This window comes from Arachis hypogaea, chromosome 13 (assembly GCF_003086295.3).
Source record: "Arachis hypogaea cultivar Tifrunner chromosome 13, arahy.Tifrunner.gnm2.J5K5, whole genome shotgun sequence".
Classification (NCBI taxonomy): Eukaryota; Viridiplantae; Streptophyta; class Magnoliopsida; order Fabales; family Fabaceae; genus Arachis; species Arachis hypogaea.
This window is the reverse complement of record NC_092048.1, coordinates 41,506,304-41,514,640: the sequence shown is the minus strand read 5'-3', so window position 1 is coordinate 41,514,640 and position 8,337 is coordinate 41,506,304.

Here is an 8,337-nt window from a genome sequence, read left to right as displayed (position 1 = left end):
CAACGCAACTGAAACCGCCTCATTTGGACCTCTGCAGCTCAAGTTATGATCGATTTAGTACGAAGAGGTCAGGCTTGACAGCTTAGCAATTCCTTCAATTTCTTGTATTCCTTCCACTTTTGTATGCTTCCTTTCCGTCCTCTAAGCCATTCCTGCCCTATAAACTCTGAGATCACTTAACACACATATCAAGGTATCGAATGGTAATAAGAGAGGATTAAAATTAGCAAATTTAAGGGTAAAGAAGCATGTTTTCAATCATAGCACAAAATTAGGAAGGAAAATGTAAAACATGCGAATTATATGAATAAGTGTGAGTTTAATGGATAAAATCCACTCAATTAAGCATAAAATGTACCACGAAATAGTGTGCATCATGCCTCTCATAAATTTTAGTTACAAAAGTGTCCTTGACTTTTGCAAACGATAGGCAAATGCGTTCCTCCATCCATTTGTCTCTCCAAAAGCAAACGAAGATGGCTGCTGTGGTGCTTATGTGGCTATAACAGTGCTATGTGTCCGTTACGATGCCCTAGTGGTATCTTCCAAAAAAGTTCGAGGACAACTATGTCCCTAGGTTTAGAAAACGATATCGTTTTCGGAGTTGCCCTAACTCTTCAAATTTAAGTTTATTTTGCTAGGATTGTAATCCCTTTTGACTTCTCATAATTTATGTTTGGATATTTAATATATCAAAATGCTTAATGAAGTTCACATAATTCGACTATCAATTTACTATAGTCTATTTAAATTCATGATATAGTAGTTACAAAATAGCATCATTCATTACATCATACTTGTCTGAAAAACACATCTTCTATAAACTCATACCATAATTCATTACAACAACAATTTACTTGATCTAATTGTCAATTTTTAACCCTTAATGACAGCAATTGCAATGCAAATTACAAATAAACCTACAACAACCCACACATTAGCTTTTCTCATCCTGTCTATATAAGCTAACTTCTTCTTAAAAGTAATTAGCCTCTACTCTATTTTTTCTTGCACAAATAGTTTTCTACATCGTCAACCTCATTGTCACAAATTGACTTCTCTGTGTCTCCAATTTTTATAACATGATCGTTAAGCCAAACAAAGAACTTTCAATGGGCTGGATTTTTCAACCGCAAATTTATAAAGAAAACCAAAATTTAATGAACTACATCTATCAGGTCCAAATCAACAACATAACCATCTTATCTTCAAGAAGGGGCATCTGAGGACAATTTATTGGGGTTGGTCGGCGTTGTGGACTTGTACAATATAGCATAGACCCTGCATTTGCATATTGGAGCAATATCATCTTTCTCGTCTCCACCTTGCGCACAACGAATGGTCGAGGACATTGAGACTCCTTGGGTGCTCGAGGAAGCTCCTTTGCTCGCATGGAACACAATCCTAAACACAAACAAGATATAACACCAACAACAACGATGGCACTACAATGGAGTTTGCGTTCAATTTGAAAAGTTAGGGCATCTCTAAAAATGACGCCGTGTTCTAAATCCAGAAATCTAGTTATCCTTGAACTTTCTGAAGAGATTTCACCAAGACACTGTAACAGACATGTAGCACCATTACAGCCACAAAAGCGTCACACATCAACCATCTCCATTTGTTTTTGGAGAGATAAATGGACGGAGAAACATATCTATTGCTGTTTGTGAAAGTCAAAAATACTTTTGTAATTAAAATTTGTGAAGGACATATTTTATTCACGGTTTTAAAATTTAGGAATTTACCTGTCATTTATCTTAATTTTAATTAAATTAATAATTAATGATAAAAATACCACTCATCATGTTGTTAACAAGGGCATTATGTTGGGTGGCCCATTAGCTCTTGAAAAAAAAATTACAAATAAGCAATGGTTTTTTTTCTTTTTATTTTAAACTATTTAAAACTAACATACAATGTAGAAAAAAAAGGCAACATATAATTTGTGCTGTACGAGAACTATTTTCATATATTTCCTAACTAAACAAAGTTGGGTTAATTCATTTATCATTTGCTTTCGGGTTCAAGCGTTCAGCCTTGCCTAACTTATCTTTTAGTATTTTCGAACGATTTAACTACTAAATTATCTCTGATTTTTTAAAATATTGACAAAAGTACTTCATTTTTTATAACTAAAATGTCCTCAAAATATTATAAAATACAATAAAAATATTTTTAAAATATTTCAAAACACAACAAAATAACTAAAGAACTATTATTTTTTTTATAAGTGATAAACAACTTTTATATTTGACAAAACACTTGTACAATTGATCCAAAATTTTACAACAATATTTAGATAAATATTTAAAAAGTACATAAAAAAAATTGGACCAAAATTCAATCTCTATAATTTTTCCATTTTTAAAAATATTCTTGGCTATTAAATTAAATTAGACAAAAAAATTTACTTCAACATAAAATCATCAAATTTTAAACATAAAAATTTCATATCTTTTATAATATTTTAAAAAATACATTAAAATTTAATTTTCAAAATATTTTTTTCTCATATATATATTATTGAGAATATTTTTATCATTAGCATAAATGGAAGATATTTTTGTTAGCGTTTTATAAAATTGAGAGTAATTTTGATAGTTTATCCGTTTTCAAACAGTTTGAACCAAATACACATCAATTTGGACTGGATGAAAAACAACTACTTTTGTCCAAAAATATAGAGAAACAGACCCCACTTACAATGAGATCGGTGATCATGTTAACATAATTATTCATAATTAATGTAATTACCCAAATAAGAAAGAAACAAAATCAGATTGTTGGACTTAGTTATGACTTAGAGGGCTTCCCTTGGAATCTAAAAACTATCCATCCATTTCGTGACAGGTCTGAACCAATTTGTTTAAGTTCTCTGCTAAGGTTTATCGCTCTCTTTTCTGGAAGAGGTTGATCGGTCATGCGAGGAGGCTTTGTGAGAGGTGAAGCCTCTCAGCCTCATGGTCCAAGAGAGGAACCACCAGATCGAACTGTGAAAAAAGATAAGTTGGGAGGAGATGGTTGTGGATTCTCGGGCGGGAGACCCCTAATTCCGAGAATAGAAGATTGGACGAAAATAGAACACTAAGAAGAGAGAAATCTAAATGAGAATGTGGAACAGAGAGCCCAAGTGAACAGAGCTGGGGAAAGCAGTGAAGTCCCAAAGAAAAAGAGGTCCTTTGCTGATGCTGTCAAAATCTGGATTATGTTATAATAGAGGGACCTTGAAAAATTTTGGACCATTACTTAACCATCTGGATATGAAAACCAGATTTCAGCCCAGATACTACTGCCATTGACATTATTGCGGCTTAGATAAGGTTGCCGGGACTTGCGATAGAGTACTACAACAAAACCATCTTGGAGAAGATTGGCAACATTATTGGTAGAACTCTAAAGGTTAACACAAATACCAGGGAATTGACAAGAGGAAAGTTTGCAAGACTTTGTATGGAAATAGACTTGGAGAAACCCCTTGTATCTCACTATATGGTCAATGGGATTAATCATGTGGTAGAATATGAAGGGTTGCATCAAATTTGATTCCATTGTGGTTGTTTAGAACATGAAAAGGACAAATGCCCTGAGTACAAAGTTATCAATGGTGGAGGAGGAGGTGTACTGACATGGTGGTCATGGTAGGTGAGAAGGGAAAACCTTAGGAGAAAGGGGACAAGGGCAATTCGAAAATAAACAATACTAATAGGGGCAAGAAGGTAATTGACTCTGCTGCGGAATCTTATGGGTCATGGATGATTGTCAATAGACCAACACGTGGCAAGAAGCAGCATAAATCCGAAGATGTTGGCCCAGGTGACTTCTCTTATTTGCCTAATTTATCATGATTATTTTTGCTTGGAATACTAGAGGAATGGCGAATAAAGCTACAATTTGCACTCTTAAGGAGTTTGGCAGAAATTATAAATCGGACATTACTTGCATTCTTGAAACTAGGTATAGTGGTGATAAAGCCAAAGAAGCCATTAAATGTTTAGGCTTTAATTACTTCTTAGTACAAGAAGCACTGGGTTTTAGTGGTGGAATCTGGATCTTATGGAATAATGATAATCTAAAGATTCAATAGATAGAAGCAGACCGCTAATGCATTCATATGATAATAGTAACACCCTTACTACCAAAATGTCACGCTTCTGGTTGTGTCACTCTGATAGTGAGGAGTATTACGATGAATTCCATATACTTAATAAAATAAGAGCCTTTGTAAAACTCGAGACCGTATAAACTATTCTTTTAAAAATTGGAAATGCTTTTTGTTTGAAAAATGCACATACATATGTACAAATTAATCACAACCACTTTTATATATATATATATATATATATATATATATATATATATATATAAAAACTAAGTTCTTTAAAAATAACTTACAAACATAACCATCAAAACTCTAAACCCCCTTTAAGAGATACAATATTAATGGCGATGGATAAATAAATAACAACTAAACTAATATAACAACAAATCGTATAAGCAAAACACGATTAAACTCTTCGTAAGCTTCTTCATCCGTTTTCTAAAAAGATAAAGCTGTAGGGAGTGAGAACCTAACCACACGGTCTCACCACGGAGTTTCAAAATTGTCATAAGAAGATATTTAATAAGAAAACTATTTTCAACCTCAGTAATTATCATTGTCTTATGAATCTTTTGAAAACTAACGGTTTAACCATCCAAAAATTCAAAACCTTTTTAAAAGAAATCGGTTAATTATCTAGAAATCCAAAACTCACTTTTCTTATAAAAGAATCTTAAAATTTTACTAACAGTATGAATGACCAACCTGTTCCGAACATAGGTTCATTAGGTCTATGCTGAACCAGCTTGATATTTCATACTTTACTAAATCTTAATCAGAAACCAATCACGCAATCAATCAACACTATCATCAATTTAAGATCAATACTCAATCTCAAAGTACCACACCAGAACAAACACAGGCAAAAGAGACAAGCAAAATATAGGTATAGATAGCAGTTACAGCAAGTAGCTCAGATAGCAGTTAATAACAGTTAAGTAATTAGGCAAACCAAAACAAAGTTAAACCCAAACAAAGCATGCAAATGCATATGATGCATGTCTGCCCTATGTCCGATGAGTCACATTTGTCGGTTATAAAGCCAAACCCGACATGTTCGGTAGCTAACCCTGGATAGAACACCAAACACGGAGCAAGTGGGACAATGCCACAACCCTTGCATCTTACCCGCGTACCCAGAGCAGGGGACAACCTCACCACTGCCTCTTACCCAGGCGGTGTTACAGCTTTCGACCTGGAGCAAGCGGCGATAGAACTCAAACCTTGCATCTTACCCGGAGTCTCAAACTCTTATCCGGAGAAAGTGACCAACGCCACTGCCTCTTAACCGGAATCTCAACTTATACCCAGAGCAAGTGGACAATGCCACTGCCTCTTACCCGGTCACATATATCTCAATCAAATTCAAATTCATTTTCAAATTCATTCTCAATATCATTCAATTCATTCAACAATCAGACTTTAATAGCACTCCTCATCATCCTTCATTCCTTATCATCACCCTTCCATTTTGTTCATCAACAATTCATACTCAAAACATAATTCATTCTTTTCTAAATAAAGTAAACTCAAAATGTAATCCTTTTCTTAATAACTCAAAATCAAATTATAAAATCCTTAAAAATCCAAATCCTTCTAATAAGCACTTCAAACGAAACTTTCAGTTTTTATAAAAATTTCAGTAGCATCTCCTCTAAAATTCGGACTCTGCCACCCTTTTCGGGTCCCATCCAAACATTCCAAATAGCAAATCATTTTCAATAATCAAATCGTTTTCAAATATCAAATCATTTCCAAATTTATTTTAAACCAAATTTTGATATTAAATCTCTTCCAAACCAAACCAATCCAACATTAAATCTTTTCTAAAATCAACTCATTTCCAAAAATAAAACATTTCCAAATCTCAAGAAAACCAATTCGACAACTGCCAATTTAATAAAATCAATAACTCAAAATATTCAACCTTCTCAAACAGTCAATAATTCTACCAAACAAACGATTACAATCATCCAGAGTAACTCAATTCAATCCATAAGACTCACGAAATTATAAAATAAAATATATTTTTCACATCTATATCTATTTATAACAATTCTGCGATATAAAATAAGTTTTAAAAAAATTTTCTACCTCGACTAGTCGAACCCATAACCAAACGCATCAAAGAAATCCTTTTCCCTAGGCCTACAATTAGCAGCATCAAATCCAACTATTTTCCACAGCAGCAACAACCACAAAAGCATCACTTGATAATAGTAACTTAACCCTGAGATGTTAACGATGCAAAAACCTTAGCAATATATAACAGAACAGTGACTACAGAGGTTCGGAACGAGGAACAACTTACTGTACTTACGAATAAGCGAGAGAACAAGGCAACGACGGCCTCCGGTGACGACGTAGCAACTTGATGTCACATGCAACAGCCATAACTCTTAGTATGCAAGAACCAGAACTCGATACTATGTTATCAACATCTCAGAATCACTAACAGATATAATAGAATATCGATTTCAAAGGTTCCAGAATGTAATGCTTTCTAAGAAGACAAGGGTTTCCAGCGGCGGTTTCTGATGGTGACTGCAGCGGACATGAACGGCGGTGCTGACGGGATGTGGTGGCAAGGAGCATAGAGGCGGCGTTGGGTTCCACGAATGCCAGTGGTGGCATCTGGCACGACGGCGATGACACTTCTCCTCTCTCTTTAACTCGTGTGCCTTTCTCTCCCACTCTTTGCGACCAGCGACTACGATGGATCTACCGTTGACGGAGACATGAATGGCGACGTGACTAATCTACTCTCCTCCACAGGCGACAGTGACTCAGTGGCAGATCGCAAGGATGACAACGATAGGGGCTCCTCATTGCGGTCGCACTCCTCCTCTCCTCGTGCTCCTCCTCATGGCTATTTTTCCCTTTTCCACTCTTGTAAAACTCCATAACGAGGACCTCAATTTCACCCCTTTTCTGTGTCGAAATTGTGGTCCTACCTGGTTCGAACGTATCCTCTTCGCTAATGACACCGAAGAGAGCGAACTTGCCAACAGGAGTTGGGCAAGCCTACTGGCTATGCAAGTGATCCCAACAGGGCTACCTCTGTACAAAAAGAAACGTTTTAAAGCCACTCTGTATGCCCCCTCACTATACAGCCAGACAACTAGGCTTCTTCCAGGCTATCCCAACTCCACTCCCCAAGAACAACAAACCCTTTTACCATGTCACTTTGGCTTCGAAGAAAGAACTCGATGTTTGTCTCTTGAAAAATAAATAACAAAGAGAGAGCTACAATCATCTTGTTTATGATAGTAGTTCATTCATTACAAAATCCTGTTCGATTGGTGGGCTACGTATTATTCTAAGTACAACCGTACCTTAGAAGAAATCAAGAGTTCTGTTACCCGAACGGTTCTTGATGCTGAAGGTTCTCCCAAGAGGCCTCTGAAGAGGAAGGCCGAAGCCACAGCTTCTTCAAGACAACAACCAAAGAAAAGTCGACAAACTCCTTTAAGGACCTCCAGAAGGGTATATATTTTATTTTATTTAACCCAAAATTCCTTGAAAATCACATTTGCTTAAACTTCTTTTGATTTCGGTCTTTCGGTAGTTACAGTTGCAACCATCAAGCGAGAGCTCTTCTGATGATAGTGAACCATCCATCCAAAATGTTCTTGCTGCATCCTCGAAGTCGGATGATGAAATTGATTCGGACCCGGGCTCTCAGCTGATTCGAAGAAAAAGACCTATTCTGGTAACATTATATTATCTTCAAATATATTAATTCAGTCAAAGTAAACCTCGACTAATGTATGCTGTATTTCAGCCTGTTACTGCTGCTCAATCAATCACTTCCTCTCTTACGCCTGACCAGCCATCTCAACAACATCAACAAGATTCAGGGTAGCAAGCATCTCATTCATCAATTCAAATTATTGCATCTGCTGAACCTCTCCAGGTAGCTCCTCCAATTTCAATTGAGACCCAAATAGTTGATTTAACAGAAGAACATGCCCATCATTCTCCAACATAAACTTTAAATATTGCACATTCTTCTCCACCAAACCAAGTTGAAACTTCTACTGGATTCCCAGTGGCTCCTGATTCTGACTCTCCTTCTCGAGTTCTTGAAACTATTGCCCCGATTCGGATTCTCCATCCTGAGTTTTGGAAACCCTTCCTTCACCACAAAAAACCTCTAGTCCACCTAAGAGTACTGAACTTCAAACTCCTTTTGATTTGGGATCTGGAGATCTGGGAATGGTCTCCGAATCTGA